This window comes from Dermacentor silvarum, chromosome 2 (genome assembly GCF_013339745.2).
Source record: "Dermacentor silvarum isolate Dsil-2018 chromosome 2, BIME_Dsil_1.4, whole genome shotgun sequence".
NCBI lineage: Eukaryota > Metazoa > Arthropoda > Arachnida > Ixodida > Ixodidae > Dermacentor > Dermacentor silvarum.
In genome coordinates, this window is record NC_051155.1 from 169,649,415 (window position 1) to 169,676,103 (window position 26,689).

Consider the following 26,689-nt stretch of genomic DNA (forward strand, 5'->3'; position numbering starts at 1 on the left):
CGAAGAAAGGAAAAACTTAGTGGTGTGAAGTTAAGAAGAGACCAAGCTGAAGGCTATGGACGGTGGCACGCGGACAACACATTTTACATAAGTCGCTGTTGCAGTATATCTACCTGAAGTGGGCTTCTATGCTTACATGCATTTCAGTCCGACATCATGTCGCTTGGAAACTCAGGCGACATGATAACCTCGACGTTTTAATACTTTCTGGCACGAGTTTTCGTTTGAACATGATGCACTTGGTCTCCGCTCTGAGTGATCATTACTGGGCGTAATGTGGCGAAGCTCAAACAGGCTCCCTAACGGCTACCAAGCACAAGTAATTTCCTTAAATTCTAGCTGGCAGTTCGGCTTCCTCAACCGTCGATAACGTAATCTCAAACACTTCCTTTATTGAAACAAAATCGTCCTTTATACTAATCGATGCGCTCATCTTGCTTTTCTACAAACGCTGCTCGTGTTTCTACACTCCTCTGTTCTGTGCACGTTTTCTTTCTCAAGCTTTCTTTTTTCATTTTTTTTCTTTAGAATCTTGGTCTTTTCGTACTCTTCGCCGCAATATGTGGCACTGAGATATAGTTGATTCCAATCTCTGTCTTACCCCAGTGTTGCAGTTTCTGCGTAAAACGGGCATCTATGCTTACTTGCTCACTCCTACCCGCCTGCCTGCTCCTTCAGCTTTTTACGCAATTCTTTCAGGACATAAAAATTCAGCTTGTATTACAAACCACCGGAACACTGGCATCTCCGCTTCACGAGCCAGGCGGATGTTTTATGAATGCTGGCTGCAGACGTCTAAGCAGTAGTTTTTAACTGTAAACATTGGGAGCAAACTTGGACTAAATAATTCCAGTGTGTCGGAACGGAACGAAAAAAAAAAACGATAAAAATTCGGGGTAGCTTGCACTTGTGGGGCAAGGCTAAAGACACAGCGGAGCTGATCGGTATCGTTCGTTGTCGGCTTCTCTCGCGTCGGGATCTTCTCAGAGCCGACGCTTTCTCTCCTGTTCCCTAGCATTCTCTTGCTGGACGTACTCGGAGTCTCCGGCTCGCCGTCATTGTTTTGCAGCGACTTCTTCGGCTAACCGTGCTGTGTCCAATCACTGGCAGTCTCGCTTAGCAGCGCGCTGCGATTCTTGGTAAAGGCCGATGCACACGACGGACCAAGTCCACGGGCCGATGGGTCAAGTGATGCGACGTCACGGTCCGCCGCGGTCCGGTCCGGCGCAGGGCATGCATCCACAAAACGGACCACCATAGTAGACGACAGAGCGGACCAACCAGCTACGCTCTTGGCCACAGTGCTCTCGACTCAACAAGTCGCGAACCCATGCCAACCCCTCGCGCCCGCGCCGCGCATGTATCGCGCATTGGAGTCTTTTGCTGAGCTTTTGCTAGCTTAGGCTGAGCCGAAAACTAGATTGGATTTGTCTAAAGGCACTGTGTTGCCAGACAACATTCGTTGACAACATGCGGTTCACCGCCAAAACTGAAGAGGGAAATGCCTCGCCAAATTGTTGGACCGCGAGGACTGCGGTCTTGCGCGGACCAACGGCGCTCCGCACGAACTGTTGACGTCGTATCACGTGATGCGCGGACGGCGGTCCAAAAGAGCGATTTGGTCCGTCGTATGGATCGGCCTTTAGCAGCTTCCTGGTCAGAAGTGTGAACCTTCCTTGGTCTCCCCATGTCTAGCTCTGGCGCGCCGCCGCTGCGCATCGGCTTTCATACGGAACGAAGGAGCGCATGCACAGTTGGCCGTGACGTCACATCTGACTTGCGGCGCATGCGCAGTAGTGCGCAGCTGGTGGCGAAGTCGTAGGGGAAGTGGGGCGAAAGCTATGCACAGTGTACGGGCGGCGAGCGTAGACGCGCCAGGATAACCTCACGGCGCATGCGCAGTAGCGCGCAGCTGGCGAGAGCTCGGCGGTGCCGTGTTTGTGTCGGGCGAAGTGAGCACGCACCTGCGCCGGCGGTTACTAGGCAACGCGAGGTGACATCATAGTTCGGCGCAGTTTTTCGCGGACGACTAACGGAGTTAAGGACAGCTTAAACAGCTTGGCCAAGGTCGATCCACATAGGTCGCGAAGCTGCGGGCGAAAAGCGGTTCAGAACCAATTGTCACCGATATCAGCAAGGGTGGTTATGGGAGCAGCGATTGAAGCGCGACTATGTTTGGAGGGAATAAACACTGGGAAAGAAAAAAAAGCGTTTTTAAATTAAAGCGAGACGCAGTTAGATTCATTCAATGAAAATAAAATTTCTAATTAATTTTATATATGCATGGCGAGAAAAGGTACAACTGTATTTTACTAGATGATTATCAATACATACCTTTTTTCAAGGCCCACCGTGAGAGTGCCCATCGATAGAATAAAGAATGAATGAATGAATGAATGAATGAATGAATGAATGAATGAATGAATGAATGAATAGCGGCGGCCGTTGACGCCGCTATCACTTGCAATACCATGCAACTCTTGGAGTACGTGGAAAGGCGCGCCCGTAAAGTTCACCTGTTACAATACCCCCCCCCCCCCCCCCCCCCCCCCACATGTTGTGTTGTTTTGCATGTCGACGTTTGTCTGAATTAGGTGACGCGGGTAGTTTTATTGTTTCTTAACCTGTGCAGTCAAAAGTAGTGAGTTGCGACCGTCAGATACTTGTTTACTTTAGTTGTTTTCGTGCAACAGCGCTGGGCGACGGGCTTGGCATCCGACGAAAGGACGAGCACTCTACGCAATCTACGCCCACAGTGTTCGTCGGCCTCCAAAGAAAGTATGTTCTGTGCAGCGATGCGATTTCGACACCCGTACGGCTGATCTTTTCCGACATCGATTTTCGCACTGAAAGCTCGGAACGCCCATGAAGTCGAATGGCGGTGCATTTGAATATACAGCTCTACTGGCAGGCCTCCGAAAACAAATTTCGCGCCTATGAGAACAAAATGACGTCACTTCTCTTTTTGACGGATATGACGTCAAATTATTTTTTTTCCGCCGGAAGTGTTCCCTCCTCACACAGATGGCGCTAAGCCCCATGAACCGCCGGTAAGCAACCATGTTTTGAACGTATGGGCTTCTATGGAAGCTTCGCTACCAGGTATATCTACCTTGGCTTGGCTGCTGAAACGAAAAAAAAAAACGATTTTTTTGACCGGAACGAAAACGTAACCAAAAAGTTATTCATTATATTGTTTAAGAGTGAAATCTAAATATTTTTTATTGGTTTTCGGTTCAACGGGAAAGCCGGCAATCCGAAACAACCGACGTCAGGCAAGGTTAGCATTAGCGCATATCTCAGGGGTCCGCATATAAGCGCGTATCTCAGGCAGGGATAGTGCGAGTGATAGCCGATCGAGCGCTCCACTAATTTAAGCATGCCGCTTGGTGCACTAGCAGATAATCATCTTAGCAAAACCTAGGGCTTGCGCGCTGAAGAGTTTATCGTTTCGTTTTCTAGGGGTGCAATGCTTTGTCACCGAAGTTTTATGGTTCGTTTATGTTCTTTATGTTTTTTTTCGGAACAGCGGTCTCGCATTTAGGCGAGTACACGCGATGACGTGCTGCTTCTGAGATCATTTCCAGTGCCATGACTCAAGGCACTGAGCATGGTCTTATTAAGAAAAATAAATACTGTTTTTATTGTTCCTTCGCTTCGAAAATTATTGCATGCGAACCAAAACTGTTATGAAGCATTAGGGAATTTGTTTTTTCGTTCCGGAGCAGAACCGTTCAGAGCAGTTCCGTTCCGGAGCAGAACTGGAACGGAACTTGTTTCAGTAGAACGAAACAAAAAAGCAGAACGAAAAACATTTCGTTCCGACACCCTGAATGTAGTTCAAATTAATCAGGAAGACAGTCACGGAAAGAAAAGACGCTCAAAGGTGACCTCCAGCATTAGTGTCTAATTTGTTGCGAAAGGAGCGCCTCAATTCGGAGGACTGTTTCTTTTTGCATTGACAGTTCCCTCAAAGAACGTTCTCGAGCGTTCCGGGGGAATTTCTAAAGCTTATTTATGTTTATGCACAGCATCGTGTGACGTGTTTGTGTGTGTGTGTGTGTGTGTGTGTGTGTGTGTGTGTGTGCGTGTGTGTGTGTGTGTGTGTGTGTGTGTGTGTGTGTGTGTGTGTGTGTGTGTGTGCGTGTGCGTGCGTGTGTGTGTGTGCGTGTGTGTGTGTGTTTGTGTGTGTGTGTGTGTGTGTGTGTGCGCGTGTGTGAGTGTGTTGTGTGTCAATGTACGCCAATGTACTTAACAGCTGTAAACAGTATTTCACACAAAATAACAAATACATGTGCTTCAAAGAAGCGGAATACGCATCTTTTGCTACACCGCAGTCTACATCTTTTGCACACGACAGCGAGGTTACAACACTGAACTTAGTTTGTTATACAAGTGCTTTAAACTTGCGCAGCATCATTACCTAGTCGAAAATTCGTGCCCCTACTCTCGCTATGCAGTATTCAACTTTCATCCTCACCTGGTCACTTAAGCAAGGCTTACCGGTCGCATGGACCTCTAAACGCGTTCTTTAAGCTGCACAATGCTGAGGAAAGCTAGTTACAGCTCTTTCTACTTCAACAGGCATCAAAATGATGTTGTGTACGCAGCTATGTTTCCAGACAATTGTAATATGGCATTGTTGCGTAAGAAACTGTCTATAGTGCATGGTATACCAAAACCTCGAAATAGACATGTGTTTCCACCGACGTTTCATTGCTGCGTACACAAGCTAAGAAAAATGAAGTCCGATTTATGCATGAAGTCACCAAAACGCCATAACGGAAAACGCATAAAGAACTTTCTCGCTTATTGAACTTAAGGGTTTTGTTTTTTCACCTGGCTGCAGAATAACGGATCCTATAACTTGGATCGCCTTACAAGAACTGTAAGTATTAGCTTACTGCCCATCATTGTAGCTCATTGAAAGGACGTTGCGCTACAGAGCTCGAAGTCTTGAGTTCAACCTCGGTCGTGGCGGCCCCATTCATATGGAGGCAAAGTGCAGAAACACTTGTTTACTTTCATTTAGGTGCACGTTAAAGATTTGCAGGGGGTTGAAATTATTTCACAGTGCCCCCCCCTCCCCCCCCCCCCCCCCCCCTGCGGCATGCCTCCAAATCATACCATAGTTTTGACATGTAAAACCCCAGAATAAAACCCAGAAACCCCCCAAAAAGTAGCCGACATCTGTTTTTTGTAAATATTTTTTTCGTCAAGTAAGACCACTCGAAAGCATGTCTGGAATGCTATGGTTTTATGTATCGAAGACAGTAAGCCATCCTGAGACGAAGAAACGTAGCCTATACGAAACTGGCCTTGTGGCATGCATTGCTGCATGCGCAGAACTTGAGTTTGAAGCCTCAGTCCCAGCACCTTGTCACTGAAAACATTTTGATGCTTTCATACAGAGAAAAAAAAATCTCTATCGAAATGCCGAGAATTCTTCCAGTGTCTATGTAGGCACCTACAGGCTATTCTGCATAGATACGAGGATTGGGGACACAAAGGCCCGAGGAGGAGGAGGAGGAGGAGGAGGAGGAGGAGGGCGGATGCGTTGGACAACCGACACGGACGGAGCTAGGTACTGTTACTATGGAAAAGCTTTTTTAAGCAAAGAAGCAATATCCTAGAACTGGTGACTGACAACGCGTATGTTTGTGCACCACTATTGGTTCTGATAGCTGTTAGCTGTACGCAGTGAATAAACTGAAGCTATGTTCAAGTGAACATGTGCATGTACATCTAAATTAACTGTGCGTACACACAACCGCACTCAATTTATTTGGCCGGCCGCTGCTGTGTGCTTGCCTAAACGAGAGCTTTCACAACTTTCAAGAATGAATGAATCAGTGAATGAAGGAAAGAAGAAAGGAAGGAATCAACCGCGTCTTATCTGTTCATTAATTGGCGTTGCAGAAATTGGTTTTTGATTTTTTACAGTTTCTATCACATTACACAGACTGACCGAGAAAGTGATTTTTTTTTCATTTGAAATGCAAATGTGGTATAGCAACAAATACGCTGCGCAGACAGCAGTACTTTCAGGCAAGGAATGTTGCAACTTGCCATCCCCGAAGCCGACTATATTTGGCTTCACTGAGTAAACTTAACGGAAAAGCCTTGCACTATCAATAAAGCCACGTTACTGGAGAGCTGCCTCTATACCCCGGAATGTAAGAATGCAGGCTTTTGAATGTCGTAAACTCAGCATGATTGCATTACAGTTCTTCACGGGAAAGCTGCTTTTGGGGCCGAGAATTCGTTTCGTTTTCGTGCCTACGAAGCCGACAGAAGATTCGACGTACTTATTCTCTGGTGAATTTGCGATTTATTCCTGTTCTCCTGTTCTCCACGTTTGCCTTCTTCCAAGAGACGACTGTCGCGTGTACGCTTAGCATGTAAGAATTCTCCTGTGTCTATCAGTTTGCATATACGTGAAAAAAAAGAAAGAAAGAGCGAGACACGCATTTCGTTTCCTACCAGTGCATGTTATATGTAGCGGCGACAGACGGGCTTCTTCGAAATAACATTGAATAAAGGATGAAGTGGATCATTGCAATATGACGAGATTGTTGAGTGCGCGAGTTTTTCTTCGGAGCGCAGACAAACAAGTGGGCCGTTAAAAATGGAATTTTCCTTCAATAACATGCTTTTAAAACGGGGAGAAAGCCTATCACTCTATTCACTCCTAGTGTGTATCTATGCTTGTCCCACTTCTGTAGTACACGAAGTTTAAAACGTCTTATTCACCGAACATGAATCCCAAAGCGTCTTACTTGGCAGACTTGAAGTCTAAAGCACCCTATCAGAGCTTTACTCGGCTGCCGATGCTAAGCCGCGGCTTTTACGGCTCCCGAATTGTCCGAAGCATAGACGACGCAGTGTCATTCGTCCCGATGCACTCACATTGCCTGTTCCTTTTCATGGGCCTGCTTCAGCTGCTATCATTGGCGTTCAAAGCCATCACTGTTTTTTGTATACGCATCCTATATTATATCTTCTTCCTATAACTACATCCTGTGCTTCTCAATAGTGTATACATTCCGTTTCAAGCTGAAACGCTTCAGAAAGCACGTTTGCGAAATATAAGGGAAGAAAAAGAAAAAAAAGAGTGATGGCGTTGGATATTGAGAGGCATGTAAGAAGTAAAAGGGAACGCATTTGCTGTGTGCTGATATAATAAATAAAGTTTGTGGAGCGCGCGCTTATAGCTTTGTGTCGCATACCCTAATACGGCGCGGCTCAAACAACTTTAGCGTTACGTTTGTGCTCAGAAGACATCGGCTTTCTTTGACATGGCTTCTTCCTTCCTTCCTTCCCTGGGGCGGAATCTTACAACGGTTCCGAAAGCGACCCGGTTCGCTTGCCCTCACGTGATTGGTCGGAATTGTGGTTGCGTCAGCGGCCGTCAGAGACAGCGGGGCGGTACCGCAAATTTTGAACACGTTACGCATCTCTCAATCATTTTCAAAGCGAACCCGTAGTCCGCTTTGGGTTCCGTTGCTGTGGCTTGGCTGCTTGCTTGCGACCTTGGCCGCGCGCGCGGGCTATGCCACCTCGGAGACTGGCGGGCGGTGTGTGCGCTCGCGCGTTATCTCTCAGGTATGACTACATACGCATGAAAACATGGCGGCGTCCCTCATTCTTTGCCTCGGGTTGCTCTCCCGGACCCGTCAACGACTGGAGGTTCTAGACGCGTTTTCAGAGCTGACAGATGAGTTTCGGCGTCATTATCGTCTGTCAAAGGGAACCGTCCGATGGCTGTGCGACGAAATCATAGAATAAAGAACCAACTTTCAAAATTTCCGCACAACTGATGGTGATGTGGCTTTTTTTTTTTCGAGTGGCTACAATTTTTAATGCGTGGATTACCACCTGGCGACGAACTGTTAAACAAATGGTAATAATATATTCTCTAATGTACAATAAAGGAATATGTCAACACGCGACTATACTTGAAAACTTTCAGGACAATATTTAAGTAATAGTTCGTATTTATTGAGCAAGAAGAAACATTCCGCAATTCCTCGATTAACTCGTCATAAGATGACGTACACTTCAGAGGCGGCACCCTCTCGTTTATGGGTCTTCCACCTCCGGCTTGGGAGTGGCCTATTTAGTGACGTAAGCGGCGAAGCGAACTGGGTCGCATTCGGAACCGTAATAAGATTCCGCTCCTGGTTACGCTAGTGCTCTCTTTAGAACCGATGGCACCGTGATGTCATCAGATAAGCTCTAGCGCAATAATACCCTTTCTTAAAATCGACCTCTAAAGGTGGCCGAAGGAGAAACACGGTAGTTATTTTAACTGAATTCCTGAGTTTTGCGTGCCACAACCACGATCTTATTGTGAGACACGCCGTAGTGAGATGGATGGATGGATGGATTGAATAAACTTTATTGAGTCCTGCAGAACGCACGTGACGTTTGACCACCCGAGGTTCTTCAACGTGTACCCAATGCACGCTTCACGCGCATTTCTGCATTCTGTCCCCATCGGTTTCTGGCCACCGCAGCCCGCGTTGAACCCGCTACCTTGTGCTTAGCAGCGCAATGTCACAGTCACTGAGATGCCGCGGCGGGATCTTAGGAGGGAAAACTGCATAAAATAACAGCGACGACAGATTGAACGATGAGATTCTCAGGGGCATATATTCAGTGCCTTCGTCAACATGAACCTCGTGTATTGCGCCGAAGCACGGCTAGTAGCGCTTGGACAAACTGACTGTACCCATTGCGCAGTTATAGCAAAGCATTGGTCCAAGGCCAGGGCTGGGCAAATATACTTTGCAATTTTATCATGATGCGATACAAGATACTCGGGAAACAAGTATTTGAGATACAGATACGAGATACTACCGCAATTATTTGTATCCTATACGATGCTTTTCGTTTGTACCTTAAGATACTTCGATACATTCGCAAATTTCTTATTATAGATCTATATAATGCAGCAGCAAACGCGTATGCACAAACGTGCTTGCTCAGAAACTTCTCAACTCCAACCAACCTTGTTTCGTTTGAAAGAAATGTCTGTTAGTATTAAGTTTTTTGTCTTTGTTGCTCAAAGCATAATATTTCATTCCGAAACAATTTATTGGGGTTGCTTTAGCTGCTTAACATGAAAGTTCTTTATACGTCAGCTGTTCTTGCTTATTGCTTATGTAATTGATGAGAGCCACTAGTCTGCTTGCCTACCAGTTAGAGGGTCACCTTCTAATTACAAGAACGTCAAAAAGCAGAGGACCACGTAACAGAAACTTCGATAACGACACTATAGCGGCATCGGAATTTACGCGAAAGACGCCGCACGCATTGGCGTACGCAGCACAGCCCGGTGGCTAAGAGGAAGTGTCATGGCATCGACGCAACTAAAAAAAAAAAAAAAGAATCTAGAAAACAAAAGGTAGGCTGCGCGCATACGTTCGCGCGCTTGTTTTTGTCGAGACGGTGCGAGTGCCACCACGTGACTCTGCTCCACCAATAGGGACGCGCAGACCTCATCGCCTGTCTTCGCTGGAGGGCTCTGGCGGAAAGATAAAATAATGTCACTGCCTTTAGTTTTATTCGGGTGGCTTAGTGGCAGCAGTATCAGCTTGAGAAGCGGATACTGCCAACATGTTTAGTTTCGCACGGTTCCGATAGCAGTATCTTGTACCTTAAAGTACACGATAGATTCTTTCAGTTATCGGAAATACAGATACTGATACAGGTCTTGCCAGACGTATCATGATACAGATACAAGATACCCAAAGAGTATCTAAGAAAGTATTTAAGATCCATGTTTCTTCGGTACTGCCCAGTAGTGGTCCAAGACAGTTAAGCCGCACGTACGTACCACGAAATGTTGCACATATACGCCGGAGACGTGGTGGAACGTCAGTTATATGCGGAAGAATTTCTGTGCATCGTAATCATATCACTCGCCAACTTTTGACAGTAAGAGCTCAAGCTTAGGCGGTTCACGTTATGGGCAATACACTGTGCGAAAGATATCGAATTTTTTTGTCTTCAATGACTTACCGTCCATTCAAACAAAAAACACAACATGGTTTTCAGCTTCAGAAACGCATATTTGCATATTCAAATTTGCATAACTCAACAGTCACTGAAGCACGCGTTATGTGGAGGCTGCGTAGTAATGTCCCACCGGTGGGGCGTCGTCTTGCTTTCGGATTATTGTCATTTTTCGTTTATTACGAAAGTGACAGAAACCTCAAATAAACACCTTGCTACAAATGAAAACATTTGTAGGAGTTCTACGTGGTTTCGTACATTTCAGAGATAGACGGCTTGTTCGGTAGTAATACACCGCTCCTGTCCCCTCATTTATTCTTCGATTCTTTCGCATGTTTTCATTTAGTAATACATGGAAATGTATTAATGTGCTTTTTCATTATTATTCAGAGACGAAATGTTAGCCGTATTATGCCAGAGGGCAACATCGACAGCAGCTAAGCACATTTCAGCAGCAGGAAAGCAGGTGTCTTCTGTATCAAGTGAATTCCTCCACGTTCAGAAGTGTCGACCATCACAAGTGTCTACTTCGAGCTCCCCCATGCGGTCTGTAATAAGTGTGTCGACTTATATCAAGAATATCATTTCCCGCATTCTCTTGCGAATTGTCATCCCAAATTATGCAGAAATGAGCGAATGAACCGGGTTCTAAGCCGAACCACGGCTGTACGGTAAAACGTTATTTTTTCTCGTCACGCTCTTGTTCTGTCCTAAATACTGCTGACTTGAACGCGTGACTGAAGCCTAGCATTAAAACGGGAGTAAACGAGGGGCGAACCCCCGCCAGATCAATTGCAGCACGGTATCAGACCGGGCTAGTTGCCAGATAAATATGTATTTCTAGTGTAACAGTGGATGCGTATCTGGCTATGACTCCTCCAATCGCTGTGTTGGTTAACCCGTTTCTCAGTAATTTTGCGAAATCCAAATTGACAGAAAAGCACGCATACGCTTTAGCTCTGTTGCACAAGACAAATATACTGTATGTTATACGAGATAGCATAATTTTATGCTGTAAAATCCTTTTTTTTAATGTACCACCATGTTCGTAGTCTCTACAATAAAAGATAAAACAGGATGGATTCGTTTCGCAGGAGCCTTGAGAATATACTTACGAATTATCAGGCCTTCGAAAATTTTCCTGAAAACGTTTGTGGCAGTAACGACTGTGTTGTGAAGTTGCAACATTTTTGTTGTGCAGTTTCGTCCAGAATACTATTTTTGGAGCGTAATTTGTGTTTTGCTTCAGCGGTTCTGTCTTTTATGGCATTGATATCGCAATATGTAAATTATACTCCCGTTTTGTAAGAACCATCAGGTTATTATTCATTCATCAATTATCGCCCGCGGCATTTGTAAATTTAAAAAATTGAGTCGCCATCCCGGCCCTCAGCGAAGCTGTTGAAAACCACCACTACAACTGCTTAGAGGGGCATATGCAATGCTTTATTGCTTTAGAGTAATAGTAGTAATGATAATTTAGAGTAATGGTAGTAATGGGAGTAATGCTAATTTTGGCAACACGCCGCCGTTTGTCGTATTCCCGTTTCTTTTTCCCTCTGCCTCTACTCGTATTCACGCTGCTCCTCGAGAGTCCTAAGTACGCGTTGCGTACCCATAGCGGTGCTGCAAAAACAATGAAATACCTTTCTAGGCTGGTTCTTTTATATACGAAAGGCTAAGAGACGTCACTCCCCACGGCGCAAGCTGCCGTCCGAAGAGTACACACAGGTATTGTACCGAAGTATGTACCGAAGAGTAAACACAGGTATTGCTGTTGTTGTTGCCTCAGAACATGGCTGACTGCGCATCGCACACGTCACATCTCTTGACCCGTGGCACGATACGATGCTGTTGATGATGATACTGACGATTATAATGATTTATTGGCATCCCCTTTGAAACGGGCCGGTGACAGTCACCTAGCCTGCTTGATTTAATCGGGCATACCAAACATGCTTTTCATTCTAGCATATTTTATACCTCTTTTATCTTCTTTTTCTTTATCAAGACACTCCAATCCATTTCTTGACCAATACCCCATAGTGAATAGGAGCCTGGCGATAGCGGCGACAGGCACCGGCGGCGGCGGCGGACAACATCGCCAACCGAAACGGCTACTGGAATACGCCCACAACAGCTTACGCTGTAAAAAACCCAGTACTATATATGAAATAGAATAGATTATATATATAGTTCCATTTTGTATGGACCTCCATAGTATGGGGCCAAAATTCTTTCCCATGTCATTCGTAAATAAACATTTGAATACGTACAATAAATCAATAAAAAATAGTAGGACCCGATGTGCAAAATGTCCGTCAAGAAGTAGGATATGCAAGACGCGCACTTGTGATAGCGGAAATTTCTAATTTTCATGCACGTGACATCGTGATGCGTGGTGTATGAGTACAAGAAGCAGATATATTCTACCTCTCAGGAGAAGTTTGAAGATCTGCGATGTGCAGCGTACAAAAGGATCATGAAGGGGACGCTTGCGGGACATATTTACAGAGCCTAAGACGAACACGTAACATGAAAAACTGAATCACGCTGAATATCAACGCCTATCTTCCGTGCCCGTCCTGTCTTATACCTTATGTATTCATATTTATCGCTATGTAGAGAGACAGAGAAAATAAGTTTACGGGCATATGTGTCCTTCGGAGTCGACTGGCGACGTTAATGCGATTAGCAATCTTTCTTTTGAGGGGCGTGTAATTGGTGATGATATGTTTTGTGTGTTGTGATAACTATTATGAGGAGAGGAACACACCCAGGGGCACATAGCCAGTGACCCAAGTTGGCGTGAAACGAAAGCGGTTAGATCCACTAAAACACCCCCACGAAATTCCACCGCTGCCCGACTTCAGCACAGCTCTCGCTGCACGTCCGCTTCAACAAGCGCGCGGAATGTACGTGATGTGTCCTAAGAATGATAACGCATTAAAAGATGAAGCTAGTTTTCCTGAAGGAGCATCCTGAAAGAACAAGGAAGCATTGCATAGCTGTTAACACATCTGTTAACAGTCTGCAGTTAACTATGGAGAAGGTCAAGAATTGTGCACTGGGAGTCACCGTCGTAATGAAAATTCTTGCCGCTGCATGAGAGGCCACCGCTCAAGCCGGCGGTTTTCAGGAATAACTGCAGTGGTTTTGAGGTATTCTGCAGTTGTCATGTGCGAGACCATGGTCCCAATATCTTGTCCAACTAGAAACGTTTTCTGTCTAACAGAATATGAGCATGACACAGAAGTCAAGCAAACAACTTGCCCAGATTTCTGCCTGAACTAATGCGCAGAATTTTCTGCATGTAAACAATGCCAAAGCAGTGATTGTATGTCACTTCAAAGCTGACACGCCTAGTTTTCTCAAGCCCGCTATCTGTAAATGAGTCCAGGCCTTTGAATTAGAGCAAAATGATAATAATCCATGCCGCCAGTACCCCCACTTGGGCGATGGGGTAATGCGTCATTACAGCGATGAGCTCTAAAGCCTGCACTGAGTCAATATTACTGATCTCTCAGTCAATGTTTTGGGTTTTTAAGGAGATGGTGCAATATGCCTCTATCGGTCATGAAACCGTGTAGCGTGACGTCATGGAGCTTTATTTATACATAGACGGTGTTTATAAAAATCATTTCCTGCCCACCTCTCAGCCTGGTCTGATTTCATCTACGTGCACTCCGCGCGAGTGCGCCCCTTTGCTCGCCGGACGGCGTCTACAATCTTTTTTTAAAGACGATAGTCTTCTTTTGGGCTACCTAAACGCGAAAAACTTTGTCTGTCTGTCTGTCTGTCTGTCTGTCTGTCACTCGATTCAACCGCCCGGCCGAAAGCAACCAAGTCACTAGCACTGGTGGCACGGGGTCATACACGTCAACATTATACAGCGCAAAGGAAACCTCAGGCCTATTTGAGGCAAAATATGTGTACATAACCGTGATCCGCAGCATTCATTTAATTAAGAATACACATTGGACTGGTTTTTACGTTTGTAAATGAAAAATCAACACGTTAGAAATGGTGTCGAAGAGACGCTACGCGATAAAAACAAGCCGACTGAAGCCGCGGCTCTGTAGCTGGCTTTAAGCCAACAGCCAACGCGGGAAATTTGAATTGAATTCAGCAAAACCTCCATTGCATCCATCATGGGAGGAGTGAGAGGGGAGGGAAAGAGCGTGACGGTGGGAGGGCGAGGGGGAGAAGAGAGTGTGCTACGCATAAGGGGCGGCAGAAGACTATCGTCTTTCGACGTCATTTGCAGCGAAGCAAGCAGATATCCGGCCAATTTTTTGCTTTAAATAAAGATCCGCTACCTCTAAACACCAGAAAGGATGCGGCCATGCCTTACAACGCTCTAAAGAATTAAATATTGGTTCGAGCACGTGGAAAGGAGTTTATTTAGGCGTTGAACCGCAGCAAGAGCAGGCTACGAACAGCAGGCGAATTGCCGCTGCTCAGTCGTCGTTCTCCTCTTCCTTTCTCTTCGGTCCCCACGTCCATTTTACGCGCTTGGACGCAACAATTATGCTTTTCTACAGCCTGTTCCAGTTTCATATATATTGTGTTGGGACGTCGTGACGTTGTATGAGGGCATGTGGGTGCAGGATATTGCGACGTTTTTGAGACTCTCTCCGGCTCATTCAGTCACCCGCTATGCTGCTACATCGGCAGCATAGTGGGTGTGTAGAAAAGCTAATATATATAAATAATTTAATATATATATTAAATTATTTACGGCGCTCTGAGGCTTGTCACTATTTATTCTTGGATTTGGAGTCTACAACCTTCATTCAAGGCGAAAAAGAAGAATAGCCACAAATGATATGTTAGTGCGGCTTTAATAACCTTCTTTACAGAAGGCGATATTGTATCGCTTTATCAGCACTTAGTAAGACCTTGCCCTTGTTAACTTACATCAGGGATATTACATCTATGTATTAATACTTAGTACGTCCTTATGTGCTCATTTATTAATTTTGTCTTTTGATTGGCTTGATTGATTGCTTTGTGCTTCATTGCAGAAAGGCATAATGTACCGTTTTGTTGCTCACCCCCCCGCCCCCCCCCCCCCCTCGATATTGACCGTGAGGGTAATTTTAAGAAATGTGCTTTATTTCCAGAATGCTTTTGATATCCCACCATGTAATTAATCATCCTTTGATCATTAAACAATTTATTCTCTGTGCCAGAACCGGCGACGCAATAGTTGACAACATTTCTAATTTCGCCCAAATAATTTACTCACTCCGCTTAAAGAAACAGCAATGTCGCTGTCGAGCTCATTGCTCATGTAGATGAGCGCATTAGTACTTAAGCGAGGCGCGCGGCGAATGAGCAACGCTGTTACGATTAGCTCCGTGTAAGTCGAGGTCGTCCTCGGTCGCCGAACGTGAGCAGATTTCCGATTCAGAACCGGCCTCCTTTGACATTAGGTATGATTAACACGCCGCAGCTATACTGCCGTAGAGACAAGAGATACAACCTCGTTTCCAGCATTGTTATGCGTTGCCGAGCTACCGTGGCACCTTGCAGAGCTGTCGTGGCACCTTGCACAAGCAAACTGTCCATCTGATGATGAGGTGCATTAGAGTATACGCGTGTAGGGCTGGCAAGCTGTACGGCGCAGTCGAGTTCTCTATGCGCTCCTGCGGCGAAACGTTTTTCAGGACTCAGCCCTTTCGGGGCCGCCTAATACGGTGGCCACGCGTGACCTATCATAAGCTGCATCTTCTCGGTGCTGGCCTCTAACTGTTCTCCTACGCCCCCGGCGTATACAGGCCTGTATGCTGGTGGGCAGGATGTACTAAAAATGAAAAAAAAGAAAAGGTACAACAAACAGACGATATTATCAAATGGCAAGACCAAGAAACATAGCGTGCTTGATTCGGATACGCGTGAATGTGATTTCACGACTTGTACGCGCAGAGTCTGCGCAGCAGACAGAACGTTCCGCCGCTCGTAAGTGCGTTAGGGTCTACGTCGTTCCTTGGTTGGCGCCTGTTTTAGAACGAAGCGGTTGTGCCATGACGGTGCCGTGAATGTAGCTTTCACGGGAGGCGCGTTAATGCTGCAACGAAGCGAATCCTGACTTTTGACAGTCAGAAAGTAAAAACTTCTTTTTTCACAGCGTCACCCAGTGATGCACGCATCAAGTCCAGGATTGAATGTGTAGCGAGATATGAAGGGTCACAAACGAGAGTAGAAAACAAGGCTCAAAATAGAACAATTATGGGACGGTAGATGTCCCTTCGAGCACCGTTATCTTGAGCACATATGAACACTCCCTGCCCCCCCCCCCCCCCCTACCAAAAAAGTGGAAAAAAAAAACTAAGAAAGAGAATGGGCTGTCAGTCAAAGAAAACAATCAGTTTTATTTAGGACGTAAATCACTTCGTTCCTTTCAGAATAATCTATAACGAAGTCGATACACTTCATTGTCCAACCTTTTCTCCCGCTGTTGGAAACAACTATGGAGCTCCTCAAGCTTAATGCTGTCGAGTGGCCCCTGCGAAGTTATCTCCGCCTCGTGCACAGTGATAAATCTTCTTTTGTTGTCACATATGTTTCTTTAAACATAAATAAACAAACAAGCAAATAAAAAACTCAAAGGGACCTTGGTCCGGTCAATAGGGTACGTGGGTCAATCCCAGCACCCTTTTGATCAATTGGGTAATCCCTGAGAGTCTAAACACCACGTCATTAGTAAAGCAGCCTGAACTGCGGCTTTGTCGTGATGGGGAAACCAATCGCCCACATTTCACAATTTCCCGCGTTTCCCTCACGCGTTCTTGCTTAATCGCCTTACTACCTTTTAGTTAAATGGCTGAGTGACAGTCTGTCGCGCAGACGCAAATTTACCCTCCACAATTCCAACCACTCCGCAGAAGAAGAAGAAGAAAAAGAAACAAGAATCGATGATCGTCGTCTTCACACGAGCGCACTTGTATTTGGTTAATTATGGCGTCTGAAGTAAATTGCCTACCTATTGCGGGCGCTCCGAAGGCGTAATTGCCTTTCACGAGCGGCTCAGAATTCAGCCCGCTGTCCTGCGAGAACTATGACTGCCATCAATACCAAATTTTCTGAAATTAGGAAAAACCCTATGGCTCATGCGCGTGCGAACTTTAAATGCGTGTGGGTAAAGTACAACCTTTGCCAGAATTTCCTTAAGTAGAAGTTTGAAAGCATTGTATCCCGCCAACGTGGCAAATTGATTAGTCATACGCGAGCAACGTTTTAAATGTGTGGATTAATTACTGGCCACTTAAATTTCTAATACGGGTGCTCGAAAGAAACCACGTCGCAGGAAATTGGGGTGTGATTCTGCAAGGATGGGAAGGGTTGCTGTCTTTCTCTTCTTTTTTTTTTTTGGAACGTGTCTCGATTGGCAATTGAGTGTTTGACCATTAGTCACGTGGCTGTTTGTATTCGCTTGCAAGTCCTGTGTTCTAATGGCATTCAAGAGCATTGCTATCCGTCCATCTTCGCTTTCCTCCTCCCCCCTATTCATTTCTAGTTCCCCGACCAGCAGAGCATGAGAGCACAGCAGGGTACACCTGCAGGTGAACATTGTGTAGTACCTTGTATATAACTTCTCCACTCTTGGTAAACACACAGCTATCCAATTGACGTCGATTCTCAGCGCCAATTAGTCCTTATATTGTGTATGCATAAGGTATCGGGCATCGCAAAGAAGGAGTAGAGAAAAAGAGAAGGCCCGGATGTTAACCAGAAATGCGTCTGGTTGGCTACCCTACTCTGGGGACGGGAAAGAGGGAATATAAAGATGAGATAGAGAGATGAGGAGTGGGGGGGAGGAAGGACACAGTGAGCTCGCGCACGCACGCGGAGAGACTGAGCAATTCAAAGGCGTTCACATAGCCCAGTCGCCCTCAAGAAAGACAACAGTGCCTTCACAGCTCTTTGTGGGCCGACGAGCGATGGGGACGGCCTTCGAGTAGCACCTGCACGGACAACGTCCGATCATCCAGTCGTCGCAATGCGATAGGCAATGTTTGTCTTTCCGACTGAAATCGATCGCAGTGACTCAATAAATTTTCGATGTTCTCTTCACTGCCGCAGACGGGGCATCGCAAAGGGTTCTCATGAACCTGAGGTTGACTTAATGCGATTGGAAGCGTTGGTTGCGACAAGCGTGCTGCAAATGACGCTGAATGAGGAATGACGAATGGTGAAAGATGAATGTGGCGTTTAAACTTTGTTACGAGGCCTTTACAACGCGAGAGACAGACAATTGAGCTGTCCTACGAGTCAAAGCCTTCCGCTCATGTCTCATCTACACGAGCCCCTTTCTTGTTTAAATGAATTACATTCTTGCATCGGACACGCATGTTAGGACGACGTCATTGCCTCACCCAGGGCATTTATTCGAGAACGCGGCCTCTGGAGACTTACGAATATGGCAAACTTCCCACTATAAAGAGCTTTATGATGCTAATGTAGTTTCTCGCATGTGCTAAGCTCATTGGCGTCACGTCGCGACAAAATTGTATTTGCGCCGCCTGAAAAGAAGACACGTTGTATAGACTGAAAGGCTAGAGGTGAAGTTGCCTTGGAGGAACTCAAACAGGAAAGCTTGTTATTATCTGTCGAACTTCGTTAAACCAATAAAAAATTAAAAAATAATGTCCGCGGCATCAAGCGGCGATAAAGTTAGTGTATTCTGCCAGAAATTCAGCCTCTGATACATAACTTCTTACAGCTGCTTAGGTTACAAATAATAGTATTTGTTGAGGCGCACAACCGTATAAACGGTATAGTAGTCCGTTCATGTATAGCTGTATTGGACAACCACCGAGAGTGCATAACTCTGCATCACAGCAAGTGATGCAGTGAAGGTATAAATGTATATGACTGTGTTAAAACTCTCTACTAAGTGGCAAGGGTAACAATTTTGTTACGGCGCTACCAAGAGTGCCGCCAGTCAGAAGAAGACGTTTTCCCGTGTAGAGGTAGAACCGGTATCTTGCCGGCCGTCTTGCTTATGTATCGCTGCCTCTCTTGTATATATCGTAAACACACCTGTATATGTGACTTCCGCAATGTAACAATATCATGCTGCTTGAGTACTCAAAAAACGCGGCGAAGCATCTATCTAAGTACGCAGAAGACTCCCCGCCCAATGACTAGATCATAAAAAGTACACAGTTCCTGGAGCTTTTGGGTTGGGGCGCGGACTGGAGTTAGTGATGGAGCCAATGCTCCTATGCGACGCCGTTATCTCTCTTACAATGTATTAATTGTCATTAGAGACTTTTAGTATTGCGGAAAATGCTTGCGTTAGCGTTAGCGTGTTACGCACGCTAAATCTTTGCGGAACGCTGTTCGATAGAGTTTTAGTATAGCGTAAGACAACGATGCGCCGCTAAGCGCAAAACCATCTAGCTGCGAGTAGTCAAAGCAGCAAACTGAGCAGCTCGACAACAAAACTAGCCGTGTGGATCCACGCCAAGCCTTGCAACGAGCCTGCATGTCAAGCGCTCGGGCCGAGGGTGCCACCATGTTTGCAACGCTAAAAACTTAGCGAGCGTTTAGCGTCTCCGCTATATTTGAAAAATAGCGGACGCACGCTACCCGCAAAACTGAAATAGCGTTCTGAGCATGCGCAGTCTGACCCCGCTATTTTATTGCGTTTAGCGTGGTGCCATTTCCGCAATACTAAAACTGTCTATTGTTTAAAGCGAAGCTTTCATTTGCTTACTTCACCCGGTTTGGCACGTATAGGTTCTGTGTCCGCGCGTAGTTTATATAGCATTGAAAGTTGACCGACAAAGTAGCGCGAGTGAGCGCATCTCTGTTCTGTTTAAGAAAGTAATAAATCACGACATAAAGTAAGTGCACATAATGTTTGTTCATGTGTATCTGATATAAGGCACACTGACCTCTTAATGGGATAGCGTATGACATTTGACAGCTTCATTTTTGTTAGCTTTCCTATATTTGGTCTATCCCATTCTTAGGCTCCTGGCTATGTGCCCATTCTTGGTCAGTCCTCCAGGATGGGTATGTGCTACTGCGACAAAAGGTGTAACGAAGCTGTAAACGTATTTAGCATATATGCGTCGTACTTTTCAGCTGCTTATCACCATTCTATCCTCGACAAACATACTACATCGCCTCAGTCCTCCTTAGACTGCAGCGCTGACGTATCACAGTGGGCATGCACACGAACTGCTGTTTGCATTTCGACATAGCTCGTGAACGGGGCAGTGCATAAACATGAACATTGCGCAACATTGTGGTGTGGCGGCGCCTATGCGCCAACGACGATGAAGTGCGGCCAGGCAGCGCGAGCGCAGCGAGCGCGTGAACAGGCCGAATTAAGTACAGTCGGGTACAACTTAAGAAGACAGGAGAGGCCCCGCCCAGATGACCGAAGCGCAGCAGCCGATTGCCTCCGCGACTAAAGAAATAGTCCCGCTGACGCGACTAGGCCTAGCTCGAAGCGCGGGCTGCCATGTTCTCAGTGGGCGGGATCACGGGCCTTCAGGCTCATGACGTCAGTGGAGTCATGCCGTCATGACGCCCATTGGTGGAGGCTCGTGTGCATCCACCTTTGAGGGGTATATGCCGCTGCCTTTTAAAGTTGTACCCGACTATAGTTCGTTAGTCTCGTATCTCGGCGTGGCAACATCTCGGGATTCTTTCCGCTGCCACAAAAGCCGTGACATGAGCGGCGCGTAAACATACATTGTGCGTGATATTATACGTTTCATACAATGGAAATTTTCTTCAATACTTGTGTTTTTCAATACCTGTTTGAGTATAGAACAGAATTACTATTGTGTGATAACCGTTGTCTAAACTGTATGCGGGAGCGGGGACCTTTGTCAGGCATGCACGCCTTTAGTCTTCGCTTCCCCTTGAAATTTGAAGAAAATAAAATAATCAATCAATCAGTCAATCAATACAAAAAATAGAGGCACTTGTACGCGTCGTGCTTTGTTGTTTAGAATTTAATTTACCGATTCACTAAAGCTTTGGTTCACATAGATTCCAACGTATGCATTGGGTTTGCATGATTTTTTTCCATATATTCATCATTTTTAAACATTATGCAAAAACACCCGTGTGCTTGCATTGTAGTGCACATTAAAGAACCCCAGGTGGTCAAAATTAATCCGGAGCCCTCCACTACGGCGTGCCTCATAATCAGAACGTGTTTTGGCACGTAAAACCACACAAAAGAAGTATTTTAAACATTATTATATTTCTTTATTTTCACTTAGAAATATAAAGAAATACAGTGATTGAGCTACTGTCTATCGCATCCTTTCCACAGCCACGGATTTCGAACACTACGAAATAAAGATCACGAATTCCGTTGCGTGAACAGAAGAACATTTGAGCGCTCAAACCGTGATCCCACCAGTGCTCACGCCGGTCTCGTTGCTGCGTCAATGCGAGGGCTTACGCCTATAAAGTGCGTGAGTCGTCCTTAGGTAACTTTTCGAGCACTAAAAGGGAAGCTTTCGCTTGTACAAACAAAGTTCCTTATTACAGGAGCTTGCGACAAGCGCCACCAATATTTTTCGAGGCGATTTCTTCAGTGTTGTTATTACCGATGAACATAACTGTAAGTGGCCATTTAACTCACATTTAGATGCAATAAACGACTTCACAGGATGTGTTGACATTGTGTGCTTCACTGTTGTCAGTTTGGGGCGGTCATGGATTTGCAGTAGACTTATATGAATGTGCACTAGATGTCAACCGACAGCACGTAATTTAAACGTAAAACATCATAATATAACGCTACATAGAGCGTTACAGGACGCAAGCAGACTTTTCGGAGCACCCGCAAGACTCGCAATCCGTCTTGCCCATTAGTACAAAAAATGTCACCGTCAGAGCCATCGACACCAGCCGGGATGACACCGCGCCATCGCAACTATCCTGATTTCATTCATATTCATAGAGCCATGAGGCACGTCCTCGTTTGCCATTCGGAACTGCGAGCCTCTCATTTCGCTGCAGTATATGGCGTATAACACTACGACCGAATCACACACTGCTCCACACACTACGACTGCCTGCCGTCGGAGTGTGTGGAACAGTATAACGGCACGGGATACGATAGTAAACCACAAGGATACCGGAATGATATGCATGCGCGCCTATAACACGGGGTTCTTCCCCGGTCGCATAATTGTAAAAGCGTGTTTGCGTGCTTTCCACAGGACGAAAGTGGGGGAGAGAGCAAAGGGGAGAGAATGAGGGGGGGGGGGGCGGAAGGGGGGGGGGATGGTACGGGAAGGAGTCAGCGGAACGAGAGTTGTGAGATGGGGTGGCCGCGAAGGTGAACGTTATACAGCGGTCCAGCATCGCTAGCGGGTGGCGGCGTCTCTCCGGACGCCCCGAGCACGCGCTCGTGATCCCACCCAGGGCGGTGCTGCGTGGCCCGAGGAAGGCGAACGCACCTGTCGGCCTCTCACGCTTCTTCTCAGGACGCGGAGTGAGAGAAAGAAAGAGATATTAAGAGAAAGGAAAGGGGGGGGGGGGGTCCCGTTTTTCAGCGGTGATTGCTGTCGTTTGTTTTTGCTTTCTTTCTCCCGTTAAAGCAGTGGAAACGAGCAGCGGTCACTCTCTCTTTCCCCCTTTGAGTAACCTTCCACCGGCTCCCTCTCTCCCCTCTTCACGGAGCGACGCTTTGGAACTAGAGTCCGCCGTCACTTTTTACAGCTGACCTGGAAGCAGCCCCGCTGGAAACTCTTGAAACGCCGCTGACCGGTGCCTCGTCTGATACGAAGCCGTTAATAAGTGACAACTCTGGGTTGTCGTCGAAGTTTCTCGGGAAAAATATTGTATGTTTCATAACAAGCGAGACAGCCTGCCCTTGTTCGCCGTCTTCGAGGCAAGAAGTCTTCCCCTACTGCATTGAGAAGCGCACCTGTATCAGCGAATGTCTCTGAAGGGAACCTAAAACGTGGCCGTCATGCCAACGGCGTCAAGCAAGAAAGTATCCAAAAGTGAGTTAATTTCCTTTAAGTGTTGTCCATCTTTGCTTTCTGCCGTGGTACTGAGATAAGAACATAATACTTTTATTCTAAGTCTAGCCCGCTTTTCGCTATACTCTCTCCTGTAGAACTATAGAGGCGTGATATAACGTCTTAAAACAGTGTCCCCAGTTAACACGCTATTGTGTTTGTAATGTATATGTACGAGTATATCCGGCGGCATGCTGTTTAATGTTGTTTCTGCTAGATGTCTCCGAGCGTCACACAAAATGAAGCGTACACACGTTATCGCATTCGATTTCTTCCCGTACATTTGAGACGTGTTCTAAGAAAAAAATGAACCCTTTTGATAGTTTGCTTGATTTCGCAGTAGACGCACCATCGTCGAGTTCTCCTACGTCACATTTCTGCGATCACTAACAAACCTTGTACTCTAACGCAAAGAAATACACACGCACAAACACATTTATAACTGATAGCTTTCCATGATAGCTAAAAAAAAAGCATCCCACTAAGGCGCATAACCCTTCTACGCGTGCCTGGAAGAAAATATTGTTGCGATACAATAGACGCTCAAGAGACATGGCGCAAATGAAAACGAAGACGAGCATATGGGTTTGGTACGAGCTGGTCTCCATCTTCGTCTCTTGCTGCGCTGCTCTTGTAAATGCAGTGCAAATAGTTCCTTTTGTCTGTGTCTTTCCACGCGTAATATTTTGGGGGAGGTGCAGGGTATTGATTTGGGTGTATGTGTTGCACGTACATATTTTCAATACTGGTGTCACCAAGAATGTTGTAGAGCCATGGGTAGGAGTCCTTGCAGGACTTCCGTTGCTACAAAGCTTCAGAAGCAGACAACAAGGCTACTTCTCACTTTCTTTAGGTTTGGAGCGCCGGGCGTGCAGCCATGCAACACGCGTCGCGGTGAGAGACCTTGCGCTTGATAATTTTAACATTGGCTTTGAACATTTAAAATACCTGATTGTTCAAAATTGCCTTGTCTTTAAATCTACCATAAGCGTCAGAAGGTGCCTGAGTTTAAAAATGGGAAAATTTTCAGGGGCACTGTCATGGCATTGCAATGAGGCGTCAACAAAAAATGCACGAGATGTAGGCGTCATCCAGCAGTCGGTGCAGTATTCCGACGAGAAGTTTTTTTATTATTGTTTAAACTATAGGTTGTTAGGAAGGTAGTTGGTTCCTTTGATTAGTCCCGGCTACCCCTTTCAACATGGAAATTTATCTAATTGAACGGAACAGCTATAAAAATGTCATATGAGAACACGCTAAGACTTAAAGTCAACTCCGAGTAGGTCAAAGTAAGCGAAACACTCATTTTTAAATTCAAATTAGAGAAGTTATTCTTTTATTCATAGAAGGAATACAATAGAACACGTGCAAGCTGATTGAGAGCTTTGCGAGCTTAGCAATGAATACATCTGTCCTCGCTAAAGCCCACAACTGGCTGGAAATGAAGGTCTGACATGGCGTACAGGTGATAGTTTATAATGGTGTACAGGCATTTGAGCAGGCAATACATGCTTCCACCAGTATATTCACTGTGAAATTATATTTGAAAAAGGTTGGTGTACCATGCTGACTAAAGGCCCCTTTGCATGAAGACATATAACATCAATATATAGACACTTTAAGTTACAGTAATCGCTCTAAAAGTTATTAGATAAGACACAGCACTGATATCACTTTTTTTATATGACACAAGCGGACCTAGCATATCCGGCAGGAGTCACTTCGGTCACGTGGGTAACACGTTGTCATTACAAGACGAATAACCCTTGTCACGGCAATCATGGGTGGCCATTACAGGTCGGGATCAATCAGATAAGCCTCCCTATCTCTGTTTTATCACTTTTCCCTCATGTTTTCTTGTATTTAAAGTAGGTCACGCGATAATCTGCGTTATGTCTGGTCAATCTCAGGTCCCTGCAAGTCGCGAAGTGTCTCTTGTACAGCTATTGCTATGTGTTGAAAAATAAAGGCATCTTGCCTCTTCAGCAGCAAATATGGGCGCGACTCATGTGCGCCTACTAGTGAGAAAAAAGAACAGAGGAAAAACGTCAAGTTAATCTAAGCATACGCTGTTCGTCAGAGATGGTGGATAATTCTGAGCAGCGCTGCAATCATTACCCGCTCGTTACCGTGCATCAAACCACTTGGAATAATCTTTCAAGCTTAAATTTTTCGCTACAGCTTTGACACCAGAAAAGTTTCCTTACTAGTCTTTCGAACGAGAGAAAACAAATTCATGCGCTTGCACGTTTTTTTTTTAATTCTTTACTGGCTCTGCTCCAATGTAGTCGAAAGTTGTTTACGATAAAAACATGCAGTGGCATCTGCCTTTAGTTTTTTTGATGCCGGTACAAAGGAGAAAGAAAGAAACGCTTGGGCACAAGAAGGCCAAGTATGTTGGCACAGATAAGAATGGCACGGCGCATAATTGGATTTGCTACATCAAGACGAGCGATTATCTGACGTCGACGACTCGCTGTCGCACCTTTAACGTTGTTAACAACAGAGGCAGTTTCACAAGAGCTCCGCGATCCAGTTACAAACGGTCGCCCCTTGAATAACGTCAAGTTAATTAAGAAAAAGGCAACTTTGGATAATGTAGTGCCATGGGCACACGAGTAAGTACAACGCTTTCCTGACTGCATGTGTCTTGTACAATGAACACCCGGCTCATACAGAAAAAAAAAGGGGGGGAAAGGAAATTATCCAGAAGTGCACAGCTAAAGTTAACGAGTGACAAAGTCAATAAACTGCTCTAAACAAGTAACAAATATGTTTTGCACGGAAGAAGTTGAAAGTCACAAATATTTTTTTTTTTGTTCTAAATGACAATGGTGCGATTCGTATATCTCGCACTCTTGAGGTATATGATTTTATGACGTATATGAAAGAAACACAGGCTTCTCAATTAACAAAAGCTGCACTGCGCGGCATAAATATTCATTATAAATGGCCATTGGAAAGGTTTAGTTTCCCCACCGCGGAGGCTCTATGGCTATGTACTACATTCGGCTCGACAAGCGGCTGTAGCCTGGACACATGTTTATAGTGCTGCAAGTGCTACTGCGCTGTGCCACCTGTGACCGATTGTGATTGTGTCTGTGCTTCTTACTTTCTTTATCTATACTTTGCTGTCACTTTACCTTCCCCTCCCCTCTCTCCCCAGCGTAGGGTAGCCAACCGGATTTTCCCATCTGGATTTTCCCATCTGGTCCCAACCGGTTTTCCCATCTCCCTGCCTTTCCCATTTCTTCTGTCTCTCTCTCTCTCTCTCTACTGCATTCGGCAGCAGAACACGAGGTCGCGGGCTCAACTCTCGGCAGGGGCGGTCGCATTCTGATGGAGGCGAAATGTAAGAACGCTCATGTACGTAAATTTATGCGCACGTTAAAGAGCCACAAATGATCAAAATTAATCGTGAGCACCCCTCTACGGCGTCTTTATTAACCCGTGCTTTCTTTTGAGACATTTAACACAATAAATCAAAGTGTGATGTGAAAAAAAATAATAAGTTATATGGTTTTACGTGCCGAAATCACGATCTGATTATGAGGCAGGCCGTAGTGGAGGACTCCGGAAATTTGGACCACCTGGGGGTTCTTTAACGTACACCTAAATCTAAGTACACGGGTGTTTTCGCATTTCGCCTCCATCGA

General features: G+C 45.6%; 1 protein-coding gene across 1 annotated transcript in view; it reads right to left on the reverse strand.

The window, feature by feature from the left end:
* LOC119442093 (UPF0764 protein C16orf89 homolog) overlaps positions 1 to 26,689 on the reverse strand; it is an 84,934-nt gene that overhangs the window by 13,365 nt on the left and 44,880 nt on the right. The window lies entirely within an intron of this gene.